Consider the following 25,000-nt stretch of genomic DNA (forward strand, 5'->3'; position numbering starts at 1 on the left):
ATTTATGATTATCATTTCCTTAATTACCACTAAAATAGTTACATGTTAAGTTATATAGCTTTTCTTAAGTCACTCTTTTAGTGCACGATCATATATATGGCTAGATTTATTGTTGGTCTCTCTCTCTCTCTCTCTCTCTCTCTCTCTCTCTCTCTCTCTCTCTCTCTCTCTCTCTCTCTCTCTCTCTCTCTCTCTAAATGTATATATATATATATAATATATATATATATATATATATATTATATATATATATATATATATATATATATATATATTTGTGGTTGTATGTGTGCACATGTAAATATACTATATGCTTGTATAAACCATACACGTATACATACACACACACACACACACACATATATATATATATATATATATATATATATATATATATATATGTGTGTGTGTGTGTGTGTGTGTGTGTGTGTGTATATATATATATATATATATATATATATATATATATATATATATATATATATATATATATATATGTGTGTGTGTGTGTGTGTGTGTGTGTGTGTGTGTGTATGCGTGCATTCATATATGTGTATGTTTATACACTATATGTATGTATAAACACACTCACCTGCTATGCATATGTCATTAAAAGCCAATATTTGACCTTTAGCTCTTAAAACTGAATGTTACTAAAATACTTTGAATTTCCAAAGTTTGCATGTGTTAGCAACAATGTTCTTAACAGTTTCAGTCGATTCGTGCATCAATATTCTCAGCATCGGGAGAAGTTTGTAGAATATTCGTATTCATTTAAAAACTGGATTGATACACATATGATAAGAGAGATTGTGTTAATAGATAATGATTTTCTTTGGAAGTATTTTTCTGTAGCTTTTCTGTAATTTCCTCTTGTCTTCTGTTATTTTGTGTTAGATTCCCAGGGGAACACATATCTGTGACATTTCATAACTAATAGGATTAATCTAGATTAAAACATGACTCTTAGCCAAATATATAGACATTCTTCATTGCAAAATTCATATATACATATTGACCATACTACAGCATGAAGTTGCATAATTCACTCGATATAAAAAATAAGGTAATAAATCATACACATCCAACTACATCTTGGAAGATTTATATTGTCCAATTTTTCGTTGTTAGTAACACACTGACTTAGAGAGTGAGGAGCATTTCTTGGTCTCTTCTTTGGGATCATTTGACTACTGTCTGCTACTAGCTTAACGCTTTTTCAATTCACTGTCGCAAGTATCTTTCACCTTACAACCTGTATGAATACATCTCCTGACCCCTTGTATAGATGAGCGATGACTAAATGCAGCACCACGCTAAACCTTGCTTGCTATTTCCTTTTTCAAACACAGTTTTCATTTCTTTGCATTAGGCAAAGCCAATGAAGCACCTGTGTATTTCCCAAAGGTTTTCATTTTTCTTGATCAGTCAAAATTACTCTATTTTATTGAGGCCCCCTTAGCTGATAACATTATTATTATTATTATTATTATTATTATTATTATTATTATTATTATTATTATTATTATTATTATTATTATTATTATTATTATTATTATTATTATTATTATTAGGTAATCTAGAGCCCTACCTGGAAAAGCACGATGCTAAAAACCAATGACTACAACAAGGACAAATAGCCAAGTGAAGAAAGGAAATATATAAACTACAAGACAAGTAATGAACAATTAAAAGTAAAATATTTTTAGGACAGTATCAACATTGAAATAAATCTTCCATATATAAACTATAGAATAGTGTGCACGGATGTACCCTCAAGCAAGAGAATTCTACCAAAAGACAGTCAAAGACCATGTTACAGAGGTTATGGCCATGTCCCAAGACAAGAAAACAATGGTTTCATTTTGGTGTGTCTTTCTCCTAGAGGAGCTGATTACCATAGCTAAAGAGTCTCTTGTACCCTCACGAAGAGGAAAGTAGCCAATGAACAATTACTATGCAGTAGTTAAACCCTTGAACGAAGAAGAATTGTTAGGTAATCTCAGTGTTAAAAGGAGTATAAGGAGAGCTGGGAATGTGGAAAGAATAGACCAGACTATTCGTTAAATGTGTAAGCAGAGGAAAAATTAGCCGTAACTAGATATACTGTTTAGCCAGTCAAAGGACCCAATAACTCAAGCAGTAGAGTAAGAAATCAACACATAAAACTGACAAGAATAGATATAAAAGTAATGATAATGATTTGTGAAGAAAAGGATGTATGCTGCTTGCACGATTCGAACTATGAAAACGGGAAGAGCAAGGAAAATTTAGAAAATTTAGTTATTTCAGTAACACTTAGTTTTTCATACACACACACACACACACACACACACACATATATATATATATATATATATATATATATATATATATATATATATATATATATATATATATATATATATATATATATATATATGTGTGTGTGTGTGTGTGTGTGTGTGTGTGTATGTGTGTGAGTGTGTGTGTGTGTGTGTGTAATTATTATTATTATTATTATTATTATTATTATTATTACTATTATTATTATTATTATTATTAAGCTATCTATAAACATTTCAGTTCTTTATGATTGCAGTTACTGATCATAAATTTAATGAGCTAGTTACCCATCAAATCTTAACGCAGCCGTAATAAAGGAGTTACCCTTTAAATCTGTTTTCTGCTCACGAACTCCCGCCCCAATCTGCATTCCTGTTTGGGAAAAAAATTTTGCATGCCGGACGCATATTCCTGAAGTTCGGTGTAGTATATACAAGCCCGGCCCCCTCGCCCATCAACCGTGGACAGGCTCCGCCCCTTTACGTTATATCAGCTAAAACTGTATAAAAAACTTTAGAAACACGCTTGTAGATTCTTGAACGAAGCCTACTTTATAAACAATTAATTTAAATATATACTGTATGATATGTTTATGCCATTGAATTTTCTCCCTTCCTAGGATACGATGTACAAAATTAACATGGTGTAATAAGTTTAGTTGAATGGTAACACTGTAAAATCCGCCAATTTTTGTCCATAAATTCACATTAGAAAGTCGAGAAAATTAATTTGAATGCATACCATTTTTACGTCATATTTGGCTGAGACATGTGTATATATACTTGTATGTTGTATGATTTTTTTTTGTGAATACTAATGAAACAAGATAGCCTATTACCATAATGTTTGAAATATATTCATTTATTACTACACCCGTTTTCAATACCAATACATGGAAAACATTCTCAGAGCCTGCCTTTCATTCAGACATGGAGAGTGTGCTTGAAGTGAAGAGCTTTAAAAGTAATTATATAGTGGTAGAGGAGTCTGTGACTTTCAGGACAAATGTGAGGTGTAGAGAAGACTTTCAACGATGGAAAGATTTGTTTTCCTGCAGAATCGTATGTGCCTCAACACGTACAACACATACTCCGTGGGGCAGAGGAAACTATTTCGCCAAACTCTGAAATGTCACCATGGATTCCAACACAAAGGCGTCAAGAAGACATATACTGGGTAAGCATTAGCTATTCATAAGAAAAACTATTTTAAAGAGTATTGTTAAGGTAGATTTGGATTAAGGTTGAGTATTCGTAATAGCGGCTGAAACTTTTCTGGTCAGTTCGACTGTATTTATAATTCCTTAGGCATTCCTTAATGTCGTAAATCACATACTGTGGTAGTATGACCTCCCATCCACTATGAATACCACCACACAAACAAAAAAGTTTGGTTAAGTTTACCTTTAGCGAGGGGTGCTATATAACTTAAGTTATGCACAGAAAATTTCGGGAAATGACAGGAAACCTATGTTTAGAGTAAGGGAGGCATAATGAGTTACAAATGGCCATTAAATAATAGGGCAGTTTAATTAAATTAGGGAACTTTCTTTAAGACTTCCTTGAAATACCCTAGGTAGCAATGCAAAAATATAGATAAATTTTGATACCATTCTAGAACTGCATTTCATATGTGAACTAAACCGTACTGCTATATATATTTTTTTTGGGTGAATAGCCGCATGATCATGAGTCTAGACCTTACTTATGCATTCGCCAGTTTAGGGGAATTTTCTTTGATATTTGATGTTAATTTGCCTTCCCCCCAAAAAAACAAAAATTTCCATCCAGTTCCCAAGTTTGCAATGCACAGGTAAAGACAAGAGAGTAATTAAACTGATGGTTATAAGTAAATTTTACCCCCACCCCCCTAAAGAAAATAAAATAAGAAAAGGAGAAACATCGAAACTTACAAAACAATGTTTCAACCTCGTATTCGCAAATATCACCATACCAACTGATAGAGCATGGATTGGTTCAGGGGAAATTAATTTTAACTAAAGCTCTTAAACTAACGTAACCCTGTGGGGAGTTTTTTTTACATATTTTTTTTTACAGTATTATTGTTTTCCTTTTGATTTTAAGATTCTTTTTTTTTTGAAAAGTTTTATGTAGACTTAATAATTGCAGTTTCTTCACAGTTGCAAGGTGCTTATGGATGTTGAGATCAAGATTGTGCACTCAAGATCTCCTGAACATAGAAGGGGCTTTCCATGATTCATGATGATCAGGGGAATCACAACCATCCCCTTGACACGTCTGATGTTCTGAATGAACTGAGAGTTTCTCCATGCACCAGAGAGATGTTTAACAACTACTTGAGCCAAGGTATATGTGCATAAATCATCAAACTTTAAATATTTCATAACAATTGAGCTTTGCCTTATACTGTAGGTACTGTGTTCTTTCCAGAAAAAAAATAATGACAGTGATTTCTGGGAAGAGCACTAAATAAGTAGTTGATACATACATCACTGTTTTCAATTTATAAATATGTAAGAAAACTATGCATGCAGTGCTTCCATATGAAGCCTAAGAATAGATTAAGTACATTTTCTGATATTCTGCATATATATATATATATATATATATATATATATATATATATATATATATATATATATATATATATATATATACACACATATATATATATATATATATATATATATATATATATATATATATATATATATATATATACACAATTATACATACATATATATATATATATATATATATATATATATATATATATATATATATATATATATATACACAATTATACATATATATATATATATATATATATATATATATATATATATATATATATATATATATATATATATATATATATATATATATATACATATATATATATATTATATATATATATATATATATATATATATATATATATATATATTTGTTTATTCTTTAATACTATATTTTAGTCCCTCATATACATACGGAATTTCTATGTTGAAGTCCCTCTTTTCAGAAATCTTATACAGTATGGTGAAGCTCATGTGTCTTCTTCGACCAATGGCAAGTGCATAAAATGTAGTACGAGGTTAAAAAAAATGGTAACAAACTCAAAGATTAAGATATATAGTTTAAGCTCTAAGCTTAAGATATATAGTATAAGCTCTAAACTAAAGATGTATAATTTAAGGTCTAAGCTTCAGATATATAATATAAGTTCTAAGCTGAAGATGTAAAATATGAGCCCTAAGCTTATGATATATAGTAGAAGCTCTAAGCTTAATATATATAATATAAGCTCTAAGCTTAAGATATATAAGCTCTGAGCTTAAGATATATAAGCTGTAAGTTTAAGATGTATAATATAAGCTTTAATTAAGGTCAAGATATATAATATAAGCTCTAAGCATAATATATATAATGTATATATATAATGTAAGAAGTAATAAGTTGCCACATATTACTTTAAGCTTAGAAATAAGCTGTAAGTTATATCCAAATCCATCAATACAGTACGTATATACTGAAATTATGCCCTATGAGTTTTATTTTTTAGCACTACCACAAGTAAATAAAGTATTCCAAAAATAAAACATTGTGCATTTCATGCTTTTACAGGCAGTTAAAATCACATTAGAAACTACATGTGTTGGTGTGGTACTGATATTAACACACATTCGGGTTCCTATCAAATGTCTCTTCAATGTGTTGTTATATTTAGACATGGTAGGTTACATCTTCAAGTAAGTCTAGGTAAGCTAACTTTAAAATAGTTTATTCCTTTAAAACAGTTATTAACATCTCCATCACAGGAGTATAGATGGTTTGGTCGGATGACCATTCCATATGACAACTTAATAAGAACTGGCTAAAATATCAATATCACAGATATCGTATGGTCAGTTATCTCAGCATTTAAACACATAATGTAAACTAAACATTAATAGAGGAAGACACCTGCATCCGGTGAGGCATAACTCTTTCTCACGGTTTGTATTTGTGTTTACTCTTCATAAAAATGTTACATTGCTAAGGTTTGGCATTCGCATCCTGGTTATAACATGACTATGGCATTTCTCACACTAGCTCTACTTCCATATTGACCTCTTAGGTCATATATTAACATGTAATTTTACATATATTACACATGTACTACTTAGCAACATGTTTCTTCTGTTTTTGTAGGCCCATCTATCCATTCCTTCCATTTGGTGTTTTCAAAAAGCAAAGAATACAATTACAGTATTCTTACATCCCAACACAGGGTGGGTATAAAAAAAAATATGTGCTTATATTTTAGAGGTTTGACATCAGGTCAAGCATACAGGCACCATTTGTTAAAGATGGACTTGAGTGAAGACTTGTACGATCAAGCCAATAAATCTATAAATCCATCTCCGAAGTCTGTTCAGTATATGTGGACAGTATGGAGGCAGAGTGAGCAAGGAGGACTAAATACCCCATCAATGTTTGATACAATAAGGAAATATGCAGAAGACCATCCAGAACTCATTCTGAAAAGTAGTCATGAAAATGAAAAGTTTTCAGTTGTTTTGGTTACCCCCTTCATGATGAGAGCACACAGGCAGCTGAGAGAGGCAGGGGAAGTGGTGTTTATTGATGCATCAGGCTGTGTTGATCAGCTAAACACAGCAGTCATACCATTCCTTTGTGCGGAACCAGCTGGGGCTGTGCCATTGGCTGTGGTTTTCACCTCTTCTCAAGATGAAGCAACATTAACTAAAGGTAATTGATATGTATAGTGTATCCTTTAATTCTTAGTGTCCTATTTTTCGTGTATTAGCTTTTCAAGTTTTTTTATGGGATGCAATTTATATATAATTTCCTATTGTGTGCTTTACAGGGTTTGGTATGGTAAAGGAAGCACTTGGGGACTACGCCTTCTATGGGAAAGGAAAGACGCAGTCCTTCATGACGGACAATTGTGATGTAGAAAGAAAGGCTTTAGCAGTCACTTGGTCTACCCCCAGCAATTCCTATGTATATATCACATACTACAAAAAGTATGGCGCTGGCTCCTTAATTCCAAGCATGGCATCTATAAAAAAGATCGCCAAGAACTAATGGCTGCAGTAAAATCTCTTGTTTCTGCAGAGTAAATAGAAGCTTTTCAAGATTTGCTGGAGAAGCTACTAAACAATCCTTTTGCTTAAAAATACCCCAATTTCAAATGGTTTCTCACTATTAGTAAAGTCTTTGGAAAGTAGTGCAGGTATTTTTTCTGTTGTAGAATATGGATCAAGTTTTAAACTTTAATATGCACTTTTTCCTTTCTTTAACCATTTGAAATAATTCATGTTATAGCGATTTCAATTCAATATTTCAGCTACCTGACCACCCTAGTCCCAAGGCGAGAGGAGTGGGCGATTGCCTTCAGAGCTGGTGCAGTGTTGAGAGGCCATCACACTAACAATTACTGTGAGGCAACAATGTGTATCATTAAGGATATCATTCTTAATAGGTAAGGATAAAACTTAACTAAGACTAATTTATTTATTTTAGTTAAATTTGACACAACTGGACTGGATATATCTGTATGTGGGCCCAAGACCACTTTTCATTAGTGACCCAAAAAATAATAATATCAAGTAAATTTAGGAAACAAAGAAACAAACCATTCATCCCCATGTCCCTAAAGAAGTCCTCAGTGGACCCCAAGTTACCAGCAAGCCCTAGAGTAATGGCCTATATTGCCCAGTAAAATATCTGAGCCTGACTTATATATCAGGGGCAGACTGTCTTTTCAGAGTGAGAGCCAGTTGAGAAATACATATGAGTTGCTTACAGGCTGGGGAAAGAAAGTGACTCCAAGCACAGTCTTCTGGAATCTATACAAATAAATAATAGGGCTGAGGCTGCTTGTCATGAATACTTTTTGTTGTGTTGTGTTGTGTTTATGCTCTAACCAAAGTGCACTAGTAGGTATTATCTGACCTTAGTTGTTGGGGAATAATCTGTTTGTGCTGCTAGCAATTGTTTGAAATCGGCACCTGTAGATGGTCCATGCCACCCCTCAGAACTCGTCTTTGTTACTGTGGAATTACAATTTGAAGTTTCAATTCCATCTGCTTGAAAACTGCACCCAGGGTCCCTACATAAAAAAATGCCTCCAGTTAAGGGTTAGCAGGGCAGACTCCCATGTTAATGTTTATAAGTTTGGTGGGCCAGATGTTACACCAGTGGTTCTTAACCTGCGGGTCGTGACCCCCGTGGGGGTCGTTTGGGATTTCTTAAGGGGTCACAAAGGGTTCTGGAGAATAATTTATTTTTCAAATATATTATACACGTATTTGAAATAGCCAGTAGGGCTCTTACCAGTTTGATGAGTACAACACTGGTCACAAGTTGGGTGGTCTGTTACACATTAACCATAGCCAGTGTTACCAAAATAGCGTTAAATTCCCATTATAGCTCAATCGGATACTCCTCCAAGTCACGTGATACGTGACGTGAATAACGTAATATCTCTGACGCCCTGCCATTGGTCAGCGGCCATGGGTGGGAGGGCTGCAAGGTGAACAAAATTTACATTATCCTCACCTTGTTTCATTAATGATCGTACATACGCATCTCCCTGAGTCCATGCTCATTGCATACTGATCATTCACATGAAAATACCTATTCTCATATAATTATAAATAAAAATACTGCAAAACAATGAGGAAGTACGTAAATTATTTACTATTTAATTTGAATCGTTGAGAGTAAAGGGGGGGGGGGGGTAGAAAGGGGGAGGCTGTTGTTATGATTGGGTGAGTGTTCTTGCGAGATCAAGTGAGATACTGATTAATGTTTACATTGCACGCTAAGCATTTTTTTTTCTTTTAGGAGAAATTAGTATACAATTATTAAGAAATAATTTTGCTATAGCAATTAGTATATAGAAATTAACATAAGCTTGACAGTTTTGTGATATGAATTGTAATATGGTCATGGTTACCAGTTACGGTAAGTCAAGTGGCCATGTGAAACGTCATTACTTATTTCTCCAACTTCCTTTGTTATGGGCGCCTAACAACGTTTTTTTTTCATATTATTTTCACGTTGCGTTACCTTTTCCATCTTTTACCTTTTCTGCCTGCGAGATCTGAAACGAGATTTTCTTTTTTTTCCAGATACTCTGTCGTTTCCTTTTTGCACTATATCTGCCAAGAAACGTACGTACAATGAAGCCTTTCTCAAGATGGGTTTCACAAGCATTATTCAGAACTCAGTGGTTAAGCCGCAATGTGTCATCTACAGCAAAGTTTTGAGTCACGAAAGTATGAAGCCAAGCAAGCTGAAGATCCATTTTGAGTCCTGTCACAGCCATTTGGGGGACAAAAACTTGGACTATTTCAAGCAAAAAGAAGCTGCCCTGAAGGCCAGTCGCATCGATTCCACTGGTCACTTTGCTTGTCAGAATAAAGCAGCGTTGGAGGTTTCATACAGAATTGCTCTAAAAATTGCTAAGACCAAGAAACCTCATAATATTGGCGAAGACTTGATTAAGCCTTGCATTCTGGAAGCAACGAAGGTAATTCTTGGAGAACAGCAGGCAAACAAGATGAGGGCTATTTCCCTTTCGAATGATACAGTCAGGAGTCGGATCTCGGACATGAGTGACGATATTATGCTGCAAGTAGTGGCTGCTGTGAGGAGTAGCCCAGTCTATTCATTGCAACTGGACGAGTCAACGGATGTTGCTTCATGTTCCCAACTTATTGTTTATGTTCGTTACCTTGACGTGAAAGTTATGAAAGACGAGTACATATTCTATGAACTACTGGCCACAACCACTCGTGGAAAAGATATTTTCAAAATCCTTGAAGCCTTTCTCCTTAAGCACGAACTAGGTTGGGACGCACTTGTTGGAGTGTGTACAGATGGAGCTCCTTCTATGGCCGGCTGCAAATCGGGCTTCAAAGCCTTCATGAAGAATGCCGCTCCACATATCTCTTTCACTCACTGTATGCTTCATCGGTATGCTTTGGCAATGAAGAATCTCCCACCTGGACTTCAAGAAGTGCTTACTGACGTTGTAAAGATTGTGAACCATATACGAGGAAGTGCAATAACTTCAAGGATTTTTAAATTGCTATGTGAAGAAATGGGTGCTGAATTTTCTGTTTCTACTATATCATACAGAGGTACGTTGGCTCTCACGCGGCAAAGTTTTAAATCGTGTGCTACAACTTCGCGAAGAAATAACAATGCTGTTGGAACGTGGTCATATGGCAAAGGAGAATCTTCTTCATGAAAAGATGCAGGATGATTGTTTTGTAACAAAGGTTGCCTACTTGGCAGATTTCTTCTTGGAAGTAAATTCTCTGAATACTTCAATCCAAGGAAACGTTACAATGATGCACACAGCTCGGGACAAAGTGGCAGCGTTAAAGTCTAAAATTCAACTTTACCAGAAAAGAGTTCAAGACGGTGACATCACTTTCTTCATGGAGATGATGACTCTCCTGGGTTCCATGCCAGATGCTGAATGTAGTTTCCGTGAGGAGATCTCCACTCATCTTTTGGCAGTAAATGACGGCATCGAAAATTACTTTCCAGGAGCTAAACGAGCCGCTGTACTGATGCGTGGATCTATAGACCCTTTTCAGTAAGGATAGTGCCATCAGTGATACTGATATTGCTGCTAAGGTAGAATTTTATCAATTCATGAGGATTCTCAGCTTAAAAGTGATTTTGCCGAACAAGAGCTCCCAACATTTTGGGCAAAGTGAAGGACTACTGTCCTATTCTCTCGATGCGTGCATTAACCATGTTGATTCAGTCCCCGTCAACCTACTGATGCGAGGTTGGATTCTCAGCAATGGTTGCACTGAAAACAAAGGCACCCAATAGGCTTGTCATCGATACTGACATGAGGTGTTGCCTATCGAACACTGGTCCTCGCTTTGATAGACTTATGGCTGCAAAACAATTTCAACCATCACACTGAGTGAATGAGAAGTAGGTGCTAGGTGTTGTATGGTGTTGAATAGTTCTTTGGAATTGATAATTTTATGGCATTTGTAGAGGCTATGTAAGTGGAATTTTTCAAGGTTTTTGTTCTGTGGTGTTTCCAATAAAATTGTATAGGAGTAAACCATGGTCTTCCTGTAATTTGTTTTACTTGACCCTTTGACAAGGTTCATTATTTCCAAATCTATTATGGGGGTCATAATAATACTCTGATTAGTCCCGGGGGTCATGGGATGAAAAAGGTTAAGAACCACTGTGTTACACCTTAAAGAGTCAGAGATTGACCACCCTAGCTGCAGATGATATCTTAACAGTATTAGGTAGTTCTTCAAATTATGTTCTTTATTTAAATTCAGTCACATGGAGACATCTTATCAACAGAAGGCAACATATGGTTGTTTTATTATATTGCAAATACTAACTGAGACTTGCATTAGTACATTTCTTCTTCACATAGCAAAGTAAACTGTCATAAAGGGTGGAAGCTAACACAGTTTTTTTTTTTTTTTTAAATAGATAGTATTGTTCATAGTAGGAAGATGCCTTTGGTAGGTGACCCTTAGATGTAGAGCCATCTAATTAATTAGTTTATCATTATTTTTCAGATGCAAGGCCTACAGCACTGCACAGCTGATAGTGTTTATGGCAGAAATTTTTGACTCTTGCATGAGACAGCGCATAGTGGATGTGGCACTGGGTCAACGACGAATCAAGCAAGTTATCATGGGACACACTCCCTTTGGAAGCAATAAAACCCTTGGGTGGTGGTATACACCAGGTGCAGAGTGAGAGTGACCCAGAACAAATATATGTGGTAGACCTCAATATTGGTATATGCACTTGCATTAAAAAAACAATGGTGCAATCTGCAAGCATCTCTCTCTCTCTCTCTCTCTCTCTCTCTCTCTCTCTCTCTGTTGTAATGTATATTTTTTTTATTTTATAGTTATTTTTTAACTAGTCGTAAAAGGAAACAAATAGTACCTGCCGTTTTATTGTATCCATGACTAGATGAAGCTGTGGGCGTGTTTAAGTTGACAATAAAAATTATTATCTAAAAGAAAACAAGAACAGCTTAGTTACATATTTATTGTTGACATTATTAATCGTTATTTTATTTATAGTAATGTAGTGACTTGGTGCTCAGTGCACAATTATTAAGTGCAACTATTTGCATGGGGTACTGCTTCCTTAAGAAATACAGAGCTTCATGAGTGTCTCTTCCACTGTCTGGTGGGACAATTTCCCGACGATAGTAATATGAAGACTATAATTTTGAAGATATTTTAGCGAAGATTAAGAATAAGAAGTGAAGTGGGTAGTTCATATAAAGCATAGAACTAAATATGAAATCGATTAAGGTACTACCGGGAAAAGAATAGTATGATAAATCTTACTTTACTATTCTCTGAGGCGTAAAACCGGGTGTTGTAATAAATGAATATACATAATGCTAATATAGGTTATCTTATCCTATTAGTATTAAAAAAAAAATCATAATATACAAGTATATATACGCATGTCTTATCCAAATATGACGTAAATATGGTATGCATTCCAATTAATTTTCTCGACTTTCTAATGTGGAATTACGGACAAAAATTGGCTGGATTTACAGTGTTATCATTCAACTAAACGTAATACACCATGTTAATTTTGTACAGCGTACCCTAGGAAGGGAGAAAACTTAATGGCATGAACATATCATATATATTTACATTAATTGTTTATAAAGTAGGCTTAGTTCAAACAGCTACAAGCGTGTTTTTAAAGGTTGTTTATACAGCTGTAGCTGATATAACGTAAAGGGGCGGCGCCTGGCCACTGAATGACGGGTGAGGGGACGGGGCTTGTATATACTACACCAGACTTCAGGAATATGCGTCCCGGACACTTCAGTACCGTACAATACAGGCCCGGGCAGTTTGGGCCCGGATAATCTGGTACTAGGACAATCCGTCCCATGGACAATTCGGTACTTGAAAACTTGAAACACATAACTACTTTCTTTACTAAACGATTAGGTTGGTGATTCCATTGTTTGACGCCTAAAATACATTTTAAATTCTTAATTGTAACCTTGTTCTCGAGAATACATACTTTTAGAAACAAAGTCTTAGTATTCAAATTTATACATTTTCCTATCCTTATTTCAAAGTTGGAAATTTTTATAGCCCTATGTTACTGATGCCTTTGATAAATAACGAAATCCGTCAACATTTTGTGTCCTACTTTGGATTTACGTCTATAGGACTAATTAGACGAAGAGGTGTCGTAGGATGAAACTTGTATCTTAAACTTTTATTAGAATTATAGAACGTTTTTTCCCGATGTTTGAGAGAAGGATCGCATACTATAAAATATAATTTGGAGGGTTTTCACGGTACATTGCTCAAAATAATCTCCAGGATTCATCGAAACATTTTGACACACGCTGAACCCCTTAGCAGTGAAGATCGATTAGCAAAATCGAAATTACAAAAGTTAAGAAAAGGAGAGGAAGCTCTTCTAAAGAAGAAGCAGAGTGATTGTAACATGTGTATCTTACGTCTGATACAGAATTATGATCCAGCAAAAAGAATATATTTCTTGAAAACAATAGCTCTTAATATCCATCTCAGATTTTTAATGTTATCCAAAAATATAGCCATAAATACTGATCTATAAAAATTTGTTTGGCTTTATTAAACATTTGATAAAAACCTAAAGCCGTGAGCACATTGAGAGGTAGGACAGCACAGGGCAGGGCAGATTCGGCCAAAGTTAGGCCGGGTCAACACAGGACATCATAGGCGGGGTGGTACATTGAGAGTTTGAGAAGCAGTCTGTCAGTCGCTCTATTCCGGCATATCCTTTGCTTATGGCTGCCGCTCTTCATTAGGTGAGAGATTCAGCTCAGGATCTGACTCGAGAAATTAATTTCAGAATACGTTGTTATTAAATGACATTTGCAGAGGTAAGAGCTCGCCAGACACCTGCTGGACCTACCTTATCCCCGCAACTTTACATACTGTATTAACTTTAGAGAATGGTTTGATGTTTTTTTTTTTTCCTTTTGGATTTGAAAGGAGTTTATTTCGTGTTCATTGTTCGTTTTCTTTATGAGGTGTTTATCTCGCTAATAGTTTATTTATTCACTCATGTATTTGTTTTAGTTTAACTCCTAATTTTGCATTTTAGATAACATGGGCATAATGGCAGGAAGATTGTTTACTTATGTTTTTCGTTTGTTTAATTTTATGGTTGTCATTCATAATTATTCTTTAATTTTTGAATTTGCTCCTCATTATCTACTGAATATTGTCCACTATTGCTAGAAGGATAATAAATAAGTGGATATTTGTGGCTGTCTATATTTCTACTTAATGGTTAGTATTGACTATGTTTTCAGGATTACCATTTTCGTAGCTTCTGGAAATGACAACAATCTTTTAACTTACTAATTTCCACATCCTCCTTAATCTATTCCACCATATATTCTTTCAAAGCCACGGCAGCTATCACGTACACAGGGTCATTCATGTCCCCAAATAACTCTTATATGTCCGTTCATGGAATCTTTCCATCTATTTTCCTTATAATTTCTCTGATATGGACATTTGTGATATGCCTCATCAAATATAAATGGAGAATATGACCAGCCCCATTTATTCACCTTTATTTCTCTGTTTAGTAATCTTTATATTCTTCCCCAAGCTTTCCTGAACTTTACCACTGTCATCTAGTGTATTATATATATATATATATATATACATATATATATATATATATATATGTCTATATAATATATATATATATATATATATATACATATATATATATATATATATACATATATATATATATATATATACACACACACACATATATATATATATATATACATATATATATATATATATATATTTATATATATATATATATATATGTATATATATATATATATATATATTTATCTATCTATATATATATATATATATATAAATAGATCGATAGATAGATATATAAATAGATATATAGATAAATATATATATATATATATATATACATATATATATATACATACAGTAGGTACATATATATATATATATATGTAGGCATATATATATATATATACTGTATATATATATATATATATATGTATTTGTATATATATATATATATATATATATGTACGTATATATGTATGCCCGCCAATGAAAAGCTCGTTGTGCTAAGCGACATTAATGCCCGAGTAGGCAAAGACCATCGCCTGTGGGAGGGAATTATCGGCCGCCATGGCATTGGAAATTGCAACGCCAATGGCCAACTCCTACTGGGTCTGTGTGCAGAACACCAATTTGTGGTAACCAACACCATCTTCCAGTTACCAAAGCGACAAAAGACCACATGGAGACACCCACGGTCTAAACACTGGCACACCCCGGACTACGTCCTGACCAGAGCCAGAGATCGAGGAGACGTCCGCATCACCCGATCCATGCCCGGAGCGGACGACTGCTGGACGGACCACAGACTCCTCAGCTCCTGACTCTCCGTGACGACCCTACGACCACCCAGAAGGGCACCTGACAGCGTACCACACCAACGCACGCTTTGATTGTAGTAAGCTCCGCAACCCACAGGTGGCACAGAACTACAAGGAGGCCTGCGAACAATACCTCGCAGACCCTGTGGGTCAGGCCATTGTTGAGCACCACTGGACCACCCTCAGAAATGCCATGACCTGTGCCGTGGAGGAAACACTAGGCTACACCACCAAGAAACGGCAAGATTGGTTTGATGAGAATGATGCTACCATCACTCTTCTCATTGAAACCAAACGACAAGCACGCCTGACTTTGGAAAACCAACCAACAGCAGCTAACAAATGTGCTCACAAGGTGGCTGAAGCTGGTTGCCAGAGAGGTATCCGTGAAGCCCAGAACATCTGGAGGCAAAGAAAAGCTGCAGAAATACAGAGTTTCACTGACCAACGTGACCTGCGCAGATTCTATGCAGCAACAAAGGAAATATTCGGTCCCACACGGTCATCAGTGGGCAGCCTGAAGGACGCGGATGTGGCTACGACCATCACCGACAGCGAGGGCATCCTGGCCAGGTGGAGGTCTCACTTTGAGAACCTCCTCAATGACCAAGCAGACACCCCAGACGATCTCCTGCAAATGACCCCGCAGCATCCCGTCCGTCACTGGATGGCACTACCACCCTCCATCCATGACTTCAACAAGGCCCTGCAGCGCATGAAGCCCGGCAAAGCCCCAGGCCAGACAACATCCCGTTGGAGCTCCTCACTCACGGTGGCCCCGGCTTGAGGAACCGTTTGATGCTCCTTATACTAAAAATATGGGAGACCAAGACCCCCCCCCCCCAGTGACTTCCGCGATGCAAACATCACTACCATCTTCAAGAAGGGAGACAGGGAGAACTGTAACAACTACCAGGGAATATCACTACTAAGTATCGCGAGTAAGATTTTCGCTCGGATTCGCCTTGACCGCCTCCTTATTCTCGCAGAAGACGTCCTGCCAGAGTCCCAGTGCGGCTTTCGACCTTCCCGCGGGACCATAGACATGATCTTCTGTGCGCGACAACTACAAGAGAGGAGCCTCGAACAACAACAGCCCGTAATGTTCATCTTCTGGGATTTGAAAAAGGCCTTCGACAAAGTACCTCGACCTGCCATTTGGGCTGTCCTCAAAAGATATGGCTGCCCACCCGATTTTGTCAAGCTGGTGCGTGCCCTCCATGACGGAATGGTTGGGAGAGTCTGCCACCAGAACTCTCTTTCAGACCCATTCCCCATCAACGGCGGCCTGAAGCAGGGCTGTGTTCTGGCCCCGACGTGTTTCTCGCTATACACCACAGCAATGCTCAACGAGATTCCCCCAGACACACCCTCAGTAGACCTACGTTTCCGCATGGATGGAGGCGCTTTCAACCTCGCTAGACTCCGCGCCAGAACCAAGACCACCTTGTGTGCAGTGCGAGAACTGCAGTATGCTGACGACAATGCCACCCCAGGTCAGACGGCAGAGGACCTGCAGTCGTTAGCTGATGCATACAACTCTGCCTACGAACGTTTTGGGATGCAAGTCAACTCAGACAAAACCAAGACCCTCGGCCAACATCCACCAGGACTGATGCTCCCCAACTTCAATACCACAGTGAATGACCAACCGTTAGAACAGGTGGACCAGTTCTCCTACCTAGGGAGCATCCTAACATCAACTCCCACAAGCAAAAAGGACGTGGAGAACAGGATCAGGGCAGCCCACTCCGCCTTTGGCCGACTCAACTGCCGCGTATTTAACAACCACGCTCTGACAATGACCACCAAAATAATGGTGTTCAGGGTAGTAGTCCTCTCCACGCTCCTGTATGCATGTGAAACATGGACGCTATATAAAAACAATATTAAAAACCTAGAACGCTTCCAACAAATGAAACTGAGGCAGATCTTGAAAATCCCTGGGAGCGCCACACCACCAACATTGAAGTCTTAGAACGTGCCTCGCTGACCAGCGTGGAGGCCACCATCATCCACCACCGCCTCCGCTGGATAGGACACGTGCATAGGATGGATCCATCTAGGCTCCCAAAGAAAATACTCTACGGAGAACTGACCCAGGGCACCAGACCACGAGGAGCCCCGAAAATGCGCTATAAAGATCAACTAAAGCGCACCCTGGCTCTAACTGACATCGATTATTCCTCATGGGAAGAAACAGCCAGGGACAGGAAAACCTGGAGGAGTACAGTACACCATGGCACCGTGGACTTCGAGGAGAGGAGGAGACAAAATGAGGAGGCTAGGAGGAGAAGAAGGAGAGAGCGATTAGAACAGCCCCGCCCACCACCTACCCTCCCTTGTGAACACTGTCCGCGACTCTTCCACCACAGACTAGGACTTAACAGCCACATCAGGCATAAGCACCCACCCCACAGATAGGAGGCTGATGGCAAACGACAGAACCCAATACTTAGACACGAGTGGGCGCCGACGACGATGATGATGATATATATACTGACAAGTCCTATTTCCTTCTTTCCATGACATCATCCAACTCTCTCCCCATTGCCGTGAGGCTACCGGAATTGATATATCTTTATTCTAATCAATATTTTTCGCTAACATCTTTAATAGAGCGAGAGCTAGCAGCCATTTATTTACCGGAGATGACCAAATTTCTAGTGGACATTTTTGGAAAGGGTCTACCATGGGAAATCCAAAAATGAGTATCATCAAGTTTGGCAGTGGTGGGTGTGGATTTTATTAACCCCTTATGTCTGAAAACGGGCTTTTCATTTTTCGGCAAAATTTGGGGGTTAGTGAGAGTAAATTGGCTGCAGCTCCTCTCACACTGGGCCTAGAATAAAGAACTATATACCAAAATGATGCTATTGATAAGTAGATTTATTTGATATTAAACTAAATTAATTAATTTATTATTAGAGGTCACCAGGGGTCAAAAGGTCAAGTTCAGCCCTTTGAAATGCCGGATTTGGGTTTTAGTTGTATTTTGGCTAAATAAGACATCAGAATTTGCAAAAGGTTTACTAAATATGCATAAAATATAAAAAAAGAGATACAAATAAAGTTTTTTGAAGAACGTGGGATCTATTCCAGCTATATTACTAGTATGGAGTTCTCTAAAAATCTATTTCCTTTTTTTCATCCGAGGAATGGCTGATCTCATCATCATCATCATCATCATCTTCCTGTACATCAGATTCTTCAATGGTTAACTTATCAGGAATATTTGAGCCAGTGAACCAGACAATCATCAATCTGCCATTCTGGACTTTCCAGCCATGTCCTTCAAGGACCAAATGAGTCTGGATGGGCTTCCCTTGCATTCCCCTATTTGTGTGCAACAAATTTAGTTCTTAGCAACTTCTGTTGCAACACTCTTTGGCAAGGAGGAAGACAACAGGGGTCTGTAGTTTTGATTTTATCAGACGGATCAGTTTCCTTCTTAAGGGCATACAACTTGTGGAAAAATTGAAGCCTGGCTTCATCAACACTTGTCAGGTTCCGAACTCCATAGACAATGCACAAGTACTCTTCAACTACAGCAGCAACATCTGGATCGATGACATCTGAGTCTCCAAGGTGACTAATTGCTGATGTGAACCTAGGGTTGTTTTTCATTATTTCAAATGGCTTCCACTTTGCTTTTCTCATAAAACAGGCTGTGTAATCACAGCCTGTCAGCGCATGGAAGCTTGGTTGCAAGATGTGAGATGTGACATATGTATGAAACGCATGGAATTTCTAGAACTCAATCCAGCATCCATCCAAATCTGTGCATTAAGAAACCTAGCATGGTAGAGAATGATGATGAAGACGTCAGTGTCGTTACTGCGAATGGCAATCACTGGGACCACATCATGGTTAACAGCAACAAAGTTTGCATGGTACAGTAACCGTGTATCAGCTTCTTCATGCCTGCACTGAAGCTCATGAACCAGGATCCTGTTGACAGTTTCACGTGCTGAAGTGTAAAGGTAGCATTCCTGTTCCACTGTAAAGTAGACCTGATGTCCCTGAAGAGTCGATGCATATCTATCTGATGACCATTCATCCTTCAAGACGGCCAAAAACTCTGTTTAGAAATGTGATGTGCTCCAAGCCGTGTTGAGATCTGGTGGTCTTTTCTGTGACGAGCCAGTGATTATGTAGGTAGTGGGTGTCCTACCACACAAGTCATGTTCAATGTCCTTGATACTTGGCCCTTAGGATATGTGTCACAGACTATGTGTACAATTTCACCAGTGCTACAAGCTTATTTCAAAATGGACATTGCTATGCCCCCCTAGGTGGATGGCATGTCAAGCGTACGGAAGAAGAATATAGGATCAATAATATACAAATCAGTCCTGTTTGGTATGGCATTCAAGTTTCCCATTGCTTCTAATTTTTTCCATTAATGTCCTCTTTGATGTCTTGTTCATATCACCAGTTATATGACACAATGAGAAATGAACTGGAGTGAGAGGATCGGACAGGTCAATACTGAGATCAAGTTATTGCGTTACTGACAAATACAGCAGCCTTCTAAATATGTCTCTGGTGCATTTTTTTTTTCCTTTATCTGTTTGTCCTTTGTGGTGAATTTCACTGTTACTGCATCCTGTGTGACATTTATCAGCTTTCTTTGCTTAACAGTCCGTTCAAAACGCCCACCATCTACATTATATTCATTGACAAAAACTTGATGCCAAGTAGATCCAATTTCGTTTGACTGCAGAAATCTGTCTTTCACACCATCCGGTGTTTAGGCAATACAGAATATCATCATTAACAGTGAATGGATTGAGAGTGTTCTCCACCTCTGTGATCGTGCTCTTAAGGTATGCATTGTCTTTGGCTATCCTTGATGGCTTTAGTTCCTGTATTGCATCATCCACCAGTGTGATTCCAGCCATTTCCAGGAGACAACTCACAAATAATCCCCTAAAAGATCTTGTCACTGTCAACCCCATACAGACTGCAACATTCTGTGTAAATGCAGCAATACCCTTTTTGGCTGGATGCGGCATCCCTATTCACAGCTTGCTGTAAGGTAATAGCAAATGCACTTCTGGAAAAGGTATTCCTAGTTCTCCGCACAGAGAGTGCACCTGCTTCAAAACTTTGCTTGATTCCGGGATTTGTCATTTCCATATTGAGCAGATTGAGGTGATACAATGACATCCAACGGGCATAGCTTGGCTTGTGAGTTGCAAAGAATATAGGAATAATTGAGCCTGAAGCATAGATGTAGAGGTTTAGGTCATATGTCCTGCTGACCCTGTCAAAAAGCATGAATATGTGAATAAGATCAATGTAGAGAAACCAGAACCTAGCAGTAGAGCCATGATGGCCCTGACAAGTCTGATCACAGAATTTACCATATCTTTCCAACAAATTACAAATTACAGCGGACTCCAATAATGTCAAAAGTGATTGGGGTGATGGGTCTGCAGAAAATTAATTCAGCAACACCATGCATTTATCTGGTATTCCACTTTCTACCAAAAATTGCTTAAAACGCAGAATCTGCAAGGCAAGTGCAAACAGGGGATGGATACGCTTGCATCTGTTCAAATGTTTTCCATCAATGAACCCTCGTACTGAACCATGAGCCAACACATCAGCCAAGCTAAGAACCTCGGTACAACCAGACTATTCAACAATATAACCTAATGCGCTGAAATAGGCCATGGAAATATGAAATGCACCAAAACAAACAAACATATTGTCAAAGAAAGAGGATTCTTGTGCTTGGTTCTGGAGTGTAGGTTTTGCGATAACAAGGTCACATGTCAATATAGCATATGCCTCACTGCACTCACTTGCAACCTTTTGAGACCTGACCAAAGTTTCTTTAACTGCATCCAATCTTCTTGGTGGCAGTTCAAAATTTTCCATATACACAATCTACTGCAAAGGGAGTCTGTCCTCTGTGGCCAAGAAATTCCAGCCTGCCACATAGGGGTGCTGGACATCAGGTAGCAGCACATTAACCAGATAATATTAATTTTCTTTGCTATCTCCAGGCTGGATTGTGGATCTTGTGAATATTTTCAAATTTGAACCTCGACAGTGATGGCTTTCTTTTATATGGCATGATTAGTCGCTAAGGCGCATCAAATATTCGTTGTCTTTTCACAGGTACTTGGTCAGTAGCTGCATAAGTATTTGTGGTCCCTTCAGTCTCAGCACCTTGCATCACACCTGCAGCAGGCCTATTCTGTTAGCATATCACAATGGTGTCATGTCGAGTGTCTTTGCCAGATTGGGTTTCTGTCAGCTCGTCATAATTATCCCAAGCAAGACCTGTGGAGAGACCAACTTGAGGTAAAAGCATATCTGGTAAAAGCTGCCCTTTTGCTGTGATTTTTGACGCTATATCTGTCTCAATGGATTCAGCTGTGTGATAACTTACCGCATGACCCTAGTGATTAGGAATTTCCACAACTCTGCGACTACCTGTGAGGCTTTTCATTCCGACTCCCAGACAAAGATGCTTGGATTGTTTTACTCATCCCTGGCTGGTACAGTAAATAACATCCTGGGATAGTGAGACTACCCTTAGTTTTACTTACTCACTAGGCTTATCTTTATTCTGCAAGACACAGAGAAGTGTGGTAAAAAGCAAATGAATAAGGTCTGGAATTTCTACTTGCTCTTTCTTAAAATCCTCAAGTGACAAGGACACAGGCAATTCAGGTGCACACTTACAAACTTCAAGGATGTTAAAACGCAATGTAGAGGCTGTTTTTATAATATTTTAAAGACAAAACAGGTGCACACACAGAGTCAATAAAACAAATCTCAGTAATATAGGTGAACCATCTATCAACTAAATTTGAAACGGTTTGAGGCGTACATTTCACAGGAACCGTTTAATAACGACTTTTGTCATATCAGTCATATTGCTGGAATAGATCCCATATTCTTCAAAAAACTTTATTTATGTCTCTTCTTTATATTCTATTCATATTTAGTAAACCCTGGGCAAATTTTGATGTCTTATTTAGCCAAAATACAGCTAAAACCCAAAACCAGCATTGCAAAAGGCTAACATTGACCTTTTGACCCTTGGTGACCCCCAATAATCGTTTAATTGATGTTGTTTGATATGAAATAAATCTGCATATCAATAGCATCATTTTGGTATATAGTTCTTTATTCTAGACCCAGGATCAAAGCCAATTTACTTTCCTCCACCCCCCTATTTTGCTGAAAAATTAAAAGACCGTTTTCGGGCAAAAGGAGTTAATAAAATCCACACCCACCCCTGCCCAACTTAAAGATACCCATTTTTGGATGTCCCATGGTAGACCCTTTCCAAAAATGCCCACTAGAATTTTGGTCATCTCCGGTAAATAAATGGCTGGTAACTCTTGGACTATAATCATAATCACGACTTCTGCTGTTTGCAATTCATATTTTCTCACTGCTGTCAATATATTCTGTAGAATATCGTTTACCGGCAACTCCTTATTCCAATTGCATTCCATTGTTGACAGGAGATTAATTATCCATATTTTGTTAGTTTTATACTCTGTTATGCTTGGCAACAATTCTTCTCATTCATCATCGGTTGAGAATCTCAGCATGCTTAACTGTCTTGCTGCCCCACTGGTCGGAGTTATAGTCAAAACATGAGTACATTTTTTTAATGGTTTCTTCATTTTCCTTAACTGGTGAGATACATTATTATCTGAGACACTTTTGGTTTACTCCAAGTAAAATAATAGAGAAATAAATACCGAATTGCTCCACCTATGGATTCTTGGAATTACTGATATGGTTGAAAGCTTGAACTTTACATAAAAAGTCTGCCAGACTGCTTTATAACAACAGCTTGGAAAAACTTTATCATTATAATACTAATTCACAAAAAGGCGCCACAAAAGACCTAGAAATTACTGCTCTATAAATTTGCTATCAGTAATATATAAAATATTTACAAAAATCATATTAAGCCGAATAAAAAACAGCCACACTTTAATCAAACAAGAGAACAGGCTGGATTTAGAAATGGATATCCAACAACTGATGATATCAACGTAATTAACCAGTTAATGGAAAAATCAATAGATTATGACTAAACCACCATGCATGTTATTTATAGACGAAGAGATAAGTTTTATTTCCGTAATCAATACACTTCAAACACATGATTTAGATGAATCTTCTTTTCGGACAATTGAAAATATTTGTACAGGAAGTACAACAATTATGAAATTGAATATAGTTAAAGCAACTCAAATTGAGAAAGAATATAGACATGAATACTCCATCTCTACTATATTATTAACGGAATTGATATCGGGAAAATGTATAAATGAAACTTAAAGGTGAATTCCCTTTCAACCTAAATTTTGCATGGGATATAGAGCTATTTAGTAGATAATGGTTGAAATTGCAAAATATGATTTTATATTTAAATAGAGAAAACAGAAATGTAGGAATGAAAACTAATATGATTTATGTTCATAGAAAATGCTGAGTGACATCCAGATAAGGATTATGGATGAACCTTTAGATGTTAATAAATATTCATACTTAGGACAAACAGTAAGTGTTTCCACAGGATATGGGGCCGAGATTAAAAGTACGATAATTATGGTATTATGGGGTTTGTAAACAAAATAAGATATGAAATGTAAAATACCAATTTCTATAAAAAGAAATATATGTAATCAGATGGTCCTACCTGTATTAACCTATGCATAAAAAAATGGAGCATTACTAAAGCTTTAAACCGTAAGTTGGTTACAACACAATGATCTACGGAAAAAATAATGAAGGCAATAACACAAAAAGAAAAAAAGCAACATTGATAGAAAGCAAACTAATTGAAGGGAGAATATAATAACATGTAAGAAAGAAATCGATAATTGTAAGACATTTAATGAGTATAACAGATAATAGATGGACATTAAGAATAACAAAATAGGTTCCTAGAGATAGCAAAACAAACAGGGGAAAGTAGAGAAGACGATGGACTGACGGGTATATGCCATATATATATATATATATATATATATATATATATATTTATATGTGCACTTCTAGTCTTCCATATACAATTTGGACAAACACGTATATATGCAATGCATTATTCTATTTTCGGTAATTTTACTTGTATAATTGGCCTTTTTCATGTGTTCAAATAAAGCCTTTCAACCTGAATGAAAAACCTCCCCAT

At 37.0% G+C, this 25,000-nt stretch overlaps 1 pseudogene; it reads left to right on the plus strand.

Moving 5' to 3' along the window:
• Window positions 1–3,254: 3,254 nt before the first annotated feature.
• The window catches only part of LOC137647957 (uncharacterized), a 69,024-nt pseudogene continuing 47,278 nt past the window's right edge, over window positions 3,255–25,000 (plus strand).

The sequence above is a fragment of the Palaemon carinicauda genome, chromosome 10, assembly GCF_036898095.1.
Source record: "Palaemon carinicauda isolate YSFRI2023 chromosome 10, ASM3689809v2, whole genome shotgun sequence".
In the NCBI taxonomy this organism is placed as follows: domain Eukaryota; kingdom Metazoa; phylum Arthropoda; class Malacostraca; order Decapoda; family Palaemonidae; genus Palaemon; species Palaemon carinicauda.